This window comes from Harpia harpyja, chromosome Z (genome assembly GCF_026419915.1).
Source record: "Harpia harpyja isolate bHarHar1 chromosome Z, bHarHar1 primary haplotype, whole genome shotgun sequence".
Taxonomy (NCBI): Eukaryota; Metazoa; Chordata; class Aves; order Accipitriformes; family Accipitridae; genus Harpia; species Harpia harpyja.
In genome coordinates, this window is record NC_068969.1 from 48,524,028 (window position 1) to 48,537,261 (window position 13,234).

A 13,234-nucleotide genomic window follows, 5' to 3' on the forward strand; every position below is an offset into this window, starting at 1 on the left:
AGCTGAACCATCTATTTCATTCTTGCAAAAGCTGGTTTCTCTATATGCTGATTGCACATTCATTCTTTAATCTTTATATGTTTAAAGTTTAAAAAAAACCCATGACCTAAAATTTCTCCTGTAAATTGTTGAACACTTGAAACAGATATAGAAAATCACAGTTGGAAATCTGCTAACACTATGAAAAAGTAAATTGGAGCCACGGCAGGAAATAACTTTATATGTAAGGACTTGAGATCTCACCAGAATGCAAGAGCATATTTTGTACTAAAAGACGTTATACTGCCTGTAAACTCTTCTTTTAGAATAGAACCTCAGGTGGACTAATACATCTGCAACAATTAATATTAAATTACCTCATCTTATGAACCAGAACTACATATTTTCAACTGCATTTCCTGGGGAATAGCGCCTATGAACACTAGAATTGTTGATTATGTCAAAATAGAAAGCTTTTCTTTTTCAGCTTGTTGCGCGAAGGACTGTCATGGTACAAGATCCTATTTTTTGTTCCTGCCTGCCAAATGGAGGCTTGAGGTAAAATGAAAGCACAAGCAGTTCCATTTAAATAGGTATACATTTTTGATGGAAAAGAATGAACCTTTCTACAGCTGCTGTGTTTCTTTCAGCAGCATATTATCAAGACTAATAAGGCAATAGCCTCAATATAGTGATCTCAAATCATACATATATAAGAGCTGATGCGATTTTTATTTGTGTACAAAGCTCCAAACTGTATTTGCCTTGTTGCTGATTGCCAAGATTGCTAGTGCAGTTTTAAGACTAAAAGTCCAGGTCTGAGATAAAATATTTGCAGACGTGTAAGCCAAAGCATGTAGTAAATATTGCATCCATTGTTATAAAATTAAAAACAGCAGATGAAGCTATGCAACAAGGATTCTCGCTGCTTTGCATGTTGTTTACATTGTGAGGAAGTATTCCCATGTTATTATTACAATCCTTATTACCAGACAATGTGAGTGCTTCATGGTCCCTGTTATAGTTATTCTCATCACTAGCACGAGCAAGATGGAAGTGCCACTTTCCATATTGTACAGCCGGGGAGCTGTTGCTCAGAAAGATAAGTAACTTGCTTCGGGTCACCTAGTAGAGATGCTGCAGTTCAAAGCTTTGTGCACTGGTAACCCAAGTCCTGGACCAGTGCTACTACAGCTTTTCATCTGAGTGCTTAAGGTAGAGTTCCTTTGATATGAAAGTCTGTCTTCACCGGCTAGGTAGAAAAGGCCCTTGTCTTTCTCTTCCTGGTCTCACGGATTTTAAAGGTTTTGACCTGTCAGTGGCCCAATATCCACAGAAGGGGCAACAATTGCCTCTAGCCATGCTATTCTGCCCCACGTGGACAGTAAAGTCTCCTGGGCAGAGAAAATGGCTGAAATGGGAATGGGATCATGCACCCACTTTATCCCTTTATGATGCTTTAACAAACTGGGTACCCCTTTACCATATGGTTGGTGTGCTGTAGCAAGTGCTACTGGAGCTCTGGGTATTGCTGAGCTTTTCCAGCAGAGGTTAGGCATCTCTCCATTTCATCTCCAGATCATGATACAGAATAGCAGGAGCCAAATGTTTACTTTTGCAGATTGGGATGCTTTTCTACGCAATCACTTATTAGCATTAGACATCTAAGAAAATTGCAGGGCAAATGGGAAAATGTGTACTGAATTAACATATAAAACATGGATTTTCTTAATCACTTCTTTGGACTAAGATGCCTCTTAATTTTTGCTCGGATGTATTGTAGGTGTCAAAGCAGGTGCACTAGAGTGGAAGAAAAAGAGGTTTAAAAATCTGGCTATGCTTTCTCTGATCAACCTTGTATCTGCTTTTATTAAGAGAATGACGGAAGATAAAAATCTTCCACATTCTCCATTAAAGGGAACCTGGCAGCTGTTGCTGAAACGTATTTTGAAGTCAATTAGATCAGCATTTTCCTTTAGAAAGAGCAGTGTACATGTCTGATAATGACATAAAATATCTATTTTTCAACCCTATATTTACAACATTGTACCAAGTTCTGAATGTGATATACCTATTAGCTTTTGGTACTAGACTTGGAATGACTCCCAAGCAAGGTCTGATTCTGACCTTGCCAAAGTGGTGTGTCTCCCCTGACTTCAGTGAAATTATTCCTTGTTTACACTGACAAGTGAGGTCAGAATCAAGACAGCATTTCAAGTGAAAAATGTAAAAGATGGTTGAGATGAGACCTGTCTTTGGCTGTGGGGTGTATTGTGGGCCAACAATTTTATTGAAAAGCTAAATATAAATATGTTCAGAGCTTTAAGGTACAGCTGTGTTACACAGGTATACCAAGCTGTCTGTGTTGTGGGAACATTGTACCTGTTCCATTTGTTTGGAATTGAAGCACTGAATGCACAACACTTATCCTTATTTTCCATCACCTATAGCAAAGTAAATTCTGCCTGATGTGACATGTCATTTGAAACCAGCAGACAGCATTTCTTGGCTACATAGTATCCCGGGGTCAGTCCAGTGACTGGCAAGATAAAATGCATTTTACAATTACCTTTTTAATTGGTGGGGTTTTGTTTCTAATTTCAAAGATTTTGTTTTACAGTAGTTAAAGGTAAATAAGAAGCAGTGAGAGAGAGGTTACTCAACAAATACAACTTTGTAGAAGTAATCAAACTGGCCACAAATCAAATTACAGAATAGTGAAGCAATGGGATAAGATTATAATAGTAGCTCGTTTTTTAGTATAAAGTCATGTGGCATTTTGATTACTGGACAATAAAATCTGGCTGTTGCAACAAACCCTTTGTGTAGAACTTGGCATAAGCAATGTAATGTCATAAGCAAAGGCATGATAAAAGGCCATCCAGACATTTCATGACGGATATATTAGAAGTGTCTTAATGAAGAAAGAACTGATCTTGGAGAAATTGCTACAGTTTAGAGATATTTCTACAAGAAATCCTTTAAAAACCAGCTTTCTTAGAAATAGGTTTGAAGACAGGCCAAGGTTTTGCAGGAAGGGTATCTGAAGTCAGTTTCTCTGACTGGTTTGGGAATCATCAAGTCAAATGCTCTTAATTATACTCCAAATGTGTTAGATGTCTAAGACAACACATGTGTCGAACTGCAAACCTAGTTTTGCAAATATAGTTTGTTGCCTTTACTAAGTTATCTGCCATCAAGCTTCAGCTTAGGAGACCTGGGCCAATGGTGCAATAGATGGCATTTTACAAAATGTGGTTCAAAAATGCCCAAGATTGCATCAGCAAGAGCAGACACACCTATGAGAGGCAAAGCAGCGTATTCACAGATTTAAGCTCAGACATGAGCAGCGCAGTAATCCTAAATTACCTCTACACTGTGTCTGCTACTAAGTCTTGTCTCTTGGCATGGGTTGTTAGATCAGGTGTAGTGCCATGCTGATGACACTCTGATACTGCCAGTTCCTGAGCTCCGAGAAAGCTGGAGGTGAAGCTAAAATACAGTCTTTCTGAGGTAAGGATCTATTCCCTTTTTGAAGAAGAGGAAACTACACCAGAAAAAAATTTAGTGATTAGCCTGAGATCTCGCAGTGGCACAGATCAGAATAGGATGTAGTGGCTCCCGCTATTGGCTCTCCATTCTTCCCATTAGGTCCTATTAAAATATTTAAAATAGGAACTCATGACACAAAACTGGCATTGTCAAGAAGGACTTCGTCACAACATCACAAGTCTGCATGTGACACTGTACCTAACAAGTGATTTTCACCACATGAATTCTCACATTACTGTGCTGAGCAAAAGTGCCATTTTCAGATGAGCATTATTTCCACGCTGAGAAAGAAAAGAAGCAGAGACTTGGTACAATGGAAATACTCTGAGCAGTCGAAAAATTGTATATAAAGAGATGAACAATAAAAACACTGCAGCAGCTGTAGCACTGTTTCGTAAGATGACTACAAAAAGAAAATAAGCTGAACATGGGAAAATCTTATTTGGGAGCAATAAAGGCTTGATGTATATTCAACAGAGCATTGTTTTCCAGAGTTTAAAATGAAAACATCTGACAGTAATTCTTCCATAGATAGTTTGTCATCTAACTATTAAAATCTTAGAATATAATTAAAGATTAAGAAATATTACTTTATGTTGCATGGTTAAAATTACGCCATTTCTGGAAAAGGGTATAATCATGATATTCCTTATTTAACTACCATCTGCATTTATCCAAAAATTTAAAATTAGAATCCAGCACTACATATTGATCCCCTATTGATAGATATCATCTATGATCTAATAAAGTGACAGTCTTTCAAAAATATACCAACAGAGACTTTTATAATATATGACATGGTTTAAACATATTTTATTTAATGCCAGAGAGAATTTGCATTTCATCTCTTAGCCTTTTATGAAGCTGCTGTAAATGATTTAGCTTGGCTTTTAGATTTCAGAGTAATTTCGTTTCAATTTGAGCTCACTCTTGTAAAATTCCTAGGCTTTGTTCAACTGGATGTAGACTGCTGACATTTAGCATGTGGAATAACGTGTCAAAAATGTGGGATGCTTAAATTCATGGTTTGTGGATTTAGTAAAGCTGTGAAATAAAGTATTTGATGCATGCTAAAATCACAGCAAAATGTAAGTGAAACCTAATGGTAAAATGTAAATGAAGCTTAATTGTTTACCATGCACTTGTAGTTGAAATCCTGCTGTGTAATGCATGGCAGAACCTTTTCAGGATATGTCAGAGCTCCAAAACAAAGTCCAAGACGCTTTCAAATACCTTGATTGTTCATAAGCCAAATGTGGGAGAGCTTTTCAGATGAAGAAATGAGTCTTCTTCGCTGGAAGTCTGAAAAGAATAGTCCTAGAAAACATGAGAAACATTAATTATGAAAAAATTCATTTTAATATGTCACCCAGAATAGAATTAAATAGCAAACTTTTGTTGTACATGTTAATGGCTCCAAAATTGTGCTTTATTTTGGTTTCAAGAGGGAAATCAGCTTCCTATCAAGCTCATTAGTTGGGTAAGCTTTCATTTAAAATACAGTCCCCTTCAGTGGAACACTTACTTCAAATTCCTATACAAAGCCTTCTAAAGAACTAAAATGCCAAAACAGTAAATCAACTAAAGCACCAACAATTTCTCTAGCATAGTGACAAGCTGGCTTCAAAATGATGTCAGCCCATGTTAAAAGCTGGGGCTTTAAAGACTATTTTAAGCTAAATGTTGGGATAGAGGGGAACCAGGTTTTTTTCTTCCACACTCATTAGTATTCAATACATGTTAGGTGTTCTCTTCCGAGCATATTACATTTTTTAAAACTGGCTCTAACATCTAGCCAAAAATATTTAATTTTCACCAGTTAAAGGAACATTTGCATATGCTGAACCCCTGATTCTGTTCTTAAATTTGCATAAGTTACATTTAGACAAAACAAATGCCCTTTTAAGTAACAGGCAGCACTTCAGCAGTAAATTGCCAACTTCAAATTCTGCTCTCAGTTATAATCAGAGTGCATTTGACAGGGGATATGGTCCTCATTTTGACCGTTACCATGAGCTGTTTTTGCAGTAGTGTAACTCACTTTCCAGTGCAGCTGCTTCTTGTTTTTATCAGTATGAGAAAAATTCTATGCTGAATGCATTGTCTTTTTCATGACACCCCATTTCAATGTAAAACAGTTAGATGCTGTATTTTATTAAACATATGATAATTAAAAAAAAAAAAATCACATAAGACCTAAGACTGCAAGATTCTATAGTTTTCTTTCAATGAACAAGTGTTTCTTGACATAATTGTTTAACCAGCCAAAACCTGGATATTCTCTGTGTCAGTTCTAGAATAATGAAAGAAATTTTAGCAACATCGTTGCCACTGCACTCTACTCTCTTGTGGAGTGAAAGATTAACTCTATGACTATTAAGACACCAAATACTTCATGTCTTCCCGTCTCTTTTTTATGCAAGCTTCCCGAATACCTGGATCTTCAGGAATTGCTTGGTACAGCCCAGCACATGTAGCAGATGAGACAGGGGCAATATATGATATAGGTTCTGTGTGCCTAAGACAACCTACTATTAACAGCCGTGCAACATTTTGTGGTTATCCAGAGGTATACATCAATGTATTCCGTGGAAGTCTGACAATGAAGGAGAGCCATCATTGAATTTATACAAGTCTATGGCTTAAACATCTATTTTCTTCCTCATGCTTGATCACACTGCGGTTTTGTATAACTACATAATGTTTTTTTGTGTCCTAGAATTCTGATAGAGGAAGGAGAATGTGTTTCTCCTAGAGTATTTTCATTGGGAGGGCTGAGTTTTATTTCACTTTTAAACTTCAGCTGCAGATCTCACAGAAACCACTCCTTATTTCACATCTGCCTGGCATGCAGGTTAGGACCAAGTCCTCCCCATTGAATCAGGGGCTGTACTTTGTTACAGGTCATGACATAATATGATTTCACACATGTAAGCATGAGGGACTCATCATTGTAGTGCAACAGAAATATTGGAGTAAACTCATATCTGTGGAAATAGTGAATGTAGTATAAAAATACCATGTTTCTGTTGCCATATTCATTGCTATCTAGCCATGTGTACATTTAAAAACCATAACTGGAAAGCTTGACCAGATTGTTGCTTACAGCCCCCTCCCTTTTTATTAGGAGAAGAGGATGTTAGAATATGTTTAGCTGAACCAGAGTTTCAGTCTACACAGTTGAAGATACAGCTTTTCAATCTCCTGAACAGGCACTAAGCCCTCACTGTGAGCCTGTGCTCCCACTTCTCTGCTGTCACAAAGCACGGTGGGGTGGCCAGTGAGAGGGCAGATCTCAGGATTTTGTCATTATGTATTTTCCCCTCCTGTCCTGGGCAAAATATTCTCAGCTGGGAGAATTTTTACTTAATTTATTTTAACGCCCATTACCAGAAATTTCTAATAACTGATTCAGGCACTGAGAAAAATAAAATGTAAACAAAGAAACCAACACATAAGTGGACTGTGGGGAAGGGGGAAGAAAAGTGTTAAGTCAAGCACCTCCCCACATCCACATTCCAGTTCCCCCAGCCAGGTGAGGGGCAGCCCCACAGGTTGGGATCCAGTGCATAATGGTTCCTCTGTGCACACTGGTTTCTTGCAGCTCCACCTTCCTTTTTTGGTGGTTTTCCCCTGCTCCAGCATGGGCCACCCACAGGCTGCAGTCGCCTCAGGAGAGTCCCTGCTCTGGTGTGTGTCCCCTTACAGCCGCAGTCCCTCACAGGTGTCCCTGTCCTGGCAGAGCACCCCTCTGACATGGAGGGCCTCCTTCCAAGAGTCTCCAGATGCCATTTCAGCAGTCCTCTCAGCAGCATGCCTCCAGCCACATGTCTCCAAGAGGGTCTCTGTCCATGTGCTTCCTCCCCTCATGACTGTGGATCTCCATTAAATACATGTGAGCCGCAGCATGAGGGCTGTGACTTCAGTGGGTAAGTGGTGGTGCCAGAACTGGCTGCAACCGGCTGCAACCAGCATCGGGCAGCTGCCAGCTGCCTCCCACAGCCTCCCTGCCGCCCCACCACCCAGACCTGCCAGGCTCAGCAGCACATACCTCTTACCTATCACTCTTTTGGCCATAAAAAGGCATTCCGAAATTCTGAGGATTTCAGAGGATGGGGAGGAATGAAATCTATTTGGCCTTGAAGCTACAAGTAGTGACATTAAATATTCTCCTCCCTGGGGCAGGTACAAGGTGAACGGCTGCTGGGTTAAGCCTTACCCCAGTGACATCTCCCTGAGCCGAAGCCAGACCACGAAAGACCACCCTTCGCAGAGGTGAGTGAGAGCGCAAGTTTGGTCTCCAAACCAGCAGCACAGGGTGGGCTGTTTTCCCCAGGAACTGCTAAAATGCCATTAAACACCTTCAGATGAGGGTCAGCATCAGACTTCTAGGGAAAGCTGGGTCCAGACCCATGTCCTTTCCCTTACAGCTCTGTCATCTCAGGGCTTTTTTTTCCTATGCCGCTCTTTTCCACCTGAAGGATTTATTTTCACTCTTCAGGCTCCTTCTTGTCCTGTGATTATCTGACTAAAGAACATGAAGTGCTCACAGTCCAACTGCCCTCACAACCAGATGCCAGTTGCACTCCTGCTGCTGCATGTAGCTACCCTCCTCATACTAGGCATTATTCAAAGTCTTTTACCATTTGTATTTTAAGGGCAGTTAATTGTTATTATTGTTATAGCTTTTTTTTTCCTATGCCTTGTCACCTGCATGTGAGACAGAGGGCTGTGTATTATCTAGGATCTTCTCATTACAACTACCTTTTACTTAATGACCTATATAGTTGTAACTATAATGGTACCTTCTGAAAGTGGTCAGTGAAATCCTCTGTCAATAACACTAACTATAGCTTAAGCAGCTTTGCTTTTGTTTCAGTGCTATACCTACACCATAAAACGCTCAATAACCTGTGTCACTGAAGAATTAGAGTTTTCTCATTTCATTAGTGTGGCGCTTCTACTATTTTGCAATAATTTGATAATGGATATACAAAGTGGGCTGAATATGGCAAAAATACTGTTTTAAGGATTTTATACAAGCAGTTTTTTAATTGCACTAATTATCAAGAGATTTTTTCGTATTAATACCAAATCATTCATGTGTTAACAAGTGCATTCACTTTGACTGTGTACTAATTACTGTTTCTCACTCATTCTTTTCCTGTTCTCAGAAGTTTCAGGCATCCAATCAGAATACAGAAACAATACTTAAACACTCAGGTAATTAATCACAGATCACAATTAATGAACAGCAAGTAAAGTGAACAGTGTCTAAATAATCCATTGATTTAAAATAGTCCATCCAGACTATTCATCTGAACCTTATAAATAAGGCAAACATAAAAATCAGGCCTGTGTCACAACAAATTTGAGTAATTATCTTACAAAGGGCTACATTTTTCAGCTCATTTATTTGTGAAGAATGACTCAGTCAGATATAATGCAAACCTCATCAAAAAGGATTAGTTTCTTCAATTCTCTGACTTCTGAAAAATACATAAAACAGAGACTCTCTGGAAAGCAGGCCGGCAGAAAGAGATCTCAGGATTGGGTTAATGGCAAGTTGAATATGAGTCAACAGTGTGCCCTGGCAGGCAAAAGGGTCGACTGCGTCCTGGGGTGCATCAAGCACAGCCCAGCCAGCCGGTCAAGGGAGGTGATTGTCCCACTCTGCGCTGCACTGGTGCAGCCCCACCTCGAGTCCTGTGTGCGGTTTGGGGCGCCACAATATCGGAAGGACATTGAGATATCAGTGTCCAGAGGAGGGCGACCAAGATGGAGAAAGGCCTCGAGGGCAAGACAGGAGGAGCGGCTGAGGTCACTTGGTTTGTTCAGCTTGGAGAAGAGAAGGCTGAGGGGAGACCTCATCACAGTCTACAACGTCCTCAAGGGGGGCAGCAGAGGGCAGGTGCTGATCTCCCCTCTCTGGTGACCAGCGATAGGATACGAGGAGATGGAATGAAGCTGTGTTAGGGGAAGTTCAGACTGATCATTAGGAAAAGGTTCTTCACTGAGAGGGTGGTCCGTCACTGGAACAGGCTCCCCAGGCAAGTGGTCATGGCCTCAAGTCTGTCAGAGTTCTAGAAGCGTCTGGACAACGCTTTTAGTCATGCAGTTTAGTTTTAGGTAGTCCTGTGAGGTGCAGGGAGTTGGACTCAATGATCCTTATGGGTCTCTTCCAACTTGAGATATTCTATGCTTCTATGATTCTATCATTCTAATGCTTAAGGTGATAAGCACTATTCTTTCATAAGCTATTGAGAGCTGTGTAGCTCTCAATAATTTAATACCATATACTTATACATATGTACCTGCTCCCAAGCCAGAAAAGCCACTTTTGCATGTGCTTAATTATAAACATGTGGGTGGTCCATTGATTTAAATAGGGCTACTCACATACTTACATTTAAGCATCTGTTTAAGTGATGTATTTAGGATGGAAGACATAGAAATGAGGATAAAACCCACAGAGTTTCATTTTGTCCCTACTGAAATCAGTAAGACTTTTGCCACTGCCTATGGTGAGAGCTGGATCAGATCCAACCCTGGATGAAGTTCTCAGCATGAGAAAGCCACTGAAATGTGTAAGGCATTTGTAACTAAAAACATATCTGAAGGAAAGCAACATTTCCTGACATGTAAGCATGAGATTGTGCTGAGTCTGTGACACCAAAAGGCTATTATCTATATTCATGTATTATCTAAGGGGAAAAACCAAGCAACCATCATGGGAGTGAGGCCTCTGCAGTTATGTGGAAGAGAGAAAATCTTAAAAAATGAGGCTATGCATTGCATTTAGGAGGCAAGAGTAACAACAGAAAGCCACTTTTCTTTAAATCACACTGCATCAAATGCACGTCTGAGGTGTTTTGTTTAGCTTTCTTTTTCAGCCAGCTGAGCAATTTTTGAGCTATTCCTGAATACTTAACAATACGACATTCAAGTACTAAATGTGAAGTCATATTTTTCAAGCATAACACCCTTAGGTAGCTGTTAGTAGTCTCTGGAAGACAAAATTATTTTGCAGCCTACTCTTCAAGGACTATCTGTAAACAAATAGGATATTTCAGTGGGTTTGTTTTCTGCCTCCTGGCTGCTAGGGATGACCGTATTCTTAGTGTGTTAGCATTCTTCATACGATGGAGCAATCTAGAAAAGAAAAAAAAAAACCAACACACCCAATTGGTCTTTATATGGAATACATAAACAAGGGGTATTCTTTGTCTCTCTTTGAAAGCCAACTTCCCTAACCCTTATCTTCATACTTCATCCTCCCTTGTCTCATCTGGTCAGTTTTTTGTCAAAGTAAGTTTTATCATCTGGCACTTTAAGTCCTTCAGGGCAAGTGTGAGCCATGAAGTAAGCTATTTTCCTTGAGCTATATTATCAACTGGAAGGAAACGGGGAATAAATCCTGATTCAGGACTAGTTCTAAACAACAGCAAAATTGTCTGAAACTGTTGTACGTCAGTTCAGCTTTTATAGTCCAAGCATATGAATGTGTATCATACAGCAAATTAACGGTAAAATATGTACTACATGGTCACTAAACATCATTATTTTTCTATGAAGTAGCTAATTTTAATCTTAGAAAATATCTTTGCCCTATAAAAGAATGTTCAACTCATTTCAAGGCAGTTCCTCTCACCAATTTTATGTATTAGTTTTACACCAATGAGTTACTCCTAAACTACAGTCATAATATACAAATGCGTTAGGCACCATAATGACCTCAGAAAGGGCTTATGTGAAAGGAAATTAAGCATGACAAATTCAAGAAAATTTGACAAAAGTTCCTATCGTTCATGAAGACTTGGAGTCAGAGGAAGAAAAATTGTCTTCATATAGTTGTAGAAGGTATAAACATTACTGTTCTTATTTTCCCTAAATAATAGCACAGTACTTTATGTATAGGTCATTATTACTCCAAATTTCCAGTAAGATTTTATCTTCTTAGATTACTATGCATACATAATTATTATTTAAATTGCAATATCAGTTGCAGACCACAGTCAAGATCTAAACATCCATTGCAGTAGGTGCTACCCACAGGTTAAATATCAGGTTTGGATGAGTAACTTGATGGCAGTTTCCTTTGTACCTTCATTTTTTTATTTGCAGGTATGTCTAAACTATTTGCCTTATTTAAAAAGAAAAACTTTTTTTTCATGCTCATCTCAACTGTGGTAGATCTAGGAACATAAGAAGAAAAATAATTTAGAACTAGAAATTAAAAAAAAAATGGACAGAATTCTGAATTCTTTTACTGAGATGCATCTATTGGGGGAATTTTGCTTAAACCGATCCATGTAATAGCAAATCTGTGAATTCTAGGGCTGGACATGTGTTCCTAAGAACCACAGTCTGCAGATGCAGGGTATATCCCAGGTGGTGGGGCCTAAGTAAAGGCACAGGATAATGATAATCTTAATCCAAACAGTGCAAATGCTCAGACTCTTGTACTGTGTCTTGTAGCTGTTGTCCAGATCTCCACTGACTTTTATAGGTGAAAGTGCAACACTGCGGAAAACACCTTTTTAGTATTAGGAAACCAAACTATGTTTTCCACTGACTATATAATAGCATCAGGTATTCCTCAGTGTTTCGTAACTGCGTAATAGTGCATGCTGCTTGGCTCCTTTAATAAGGTGAACTTGCAAAGCTGGGTTTACATAAAATGTTTGGATTAGCAACACAACGAAGTGTAGAAATTAAGTTCATTCATTCTAACACGGACACTGATAGAGCTCAAAAGAAAGAGAAAGAAAAGAAGAGGGATGGGGAAATTTTTTCTATTTCTAGTACTGCTTTCCAAACTTTACTGATGAACCATGCAACAGTATTTTACAACCCAGACTAGCCCATGCTAAGGGTCTATACTACTGTGTTGGTGAAAGTTTGCCTGGTTTCTGGGGGAAGCATGGTGTTATTTATTTTATTCTCTATTTTTATCCCTCCTTTCTTCATACAGAAGTCCCCAAATGGAGAGTGTATGGCAAAGCCCAGCTGAGAGAAATTAACAAGAGATGGGCCAGCAGTGGTGCCAAGGTTTGTGAGATCTACACAGCTAGCCCTCCAGCTATGGAGTTGTGTCCTGAAACCTATTTTGTGAGGGACAGAATCCTCCCTCTCACGTAGCTGCTAGCATGGGCCAAAATAGGAGAAATGACATGAAGGAAGCCTTACGGTGACATTCTCTTCCAGAGCTCCCTTGAGATGGGGGGAGCTCAGGTGCTTTGGAGCAATATGATTAAGCAGATGTAATCCACAAGAACGAAATGTAAATCTCAGAGGGAGTTTGCACAGTTTATCCAGGACTGTGGTGCCAGTTTTACGAAGTGATTTTGTGCCAGCTGGACTCTTTAACTTCCTTGACAAGTACACAAGTTCTAATGTAAAATCCACACAATGAAATTTAGTGGCTCACAAAGATTTTGGGAGGTTTGCCAAGCAACCTCTATGGGGTTGCTCCTAAACTTGTACAGCTCCATGTCTTACAAAAAAGGGGACATTTAATTCAAACTGTGTTGTCCTGATATTAAATAGATTTCAGTAATGCTGCAATCCAGGATCTGTTTAATGATGCTAATCTACTTGCTGATGCAAATATTTTACAACCATTCAGATATTTATTCAAGGGCAAAAAAGCATTGCAATTCATACAGGTTGAGAGAGCAGAAATCAGAAGTAAGACACACCA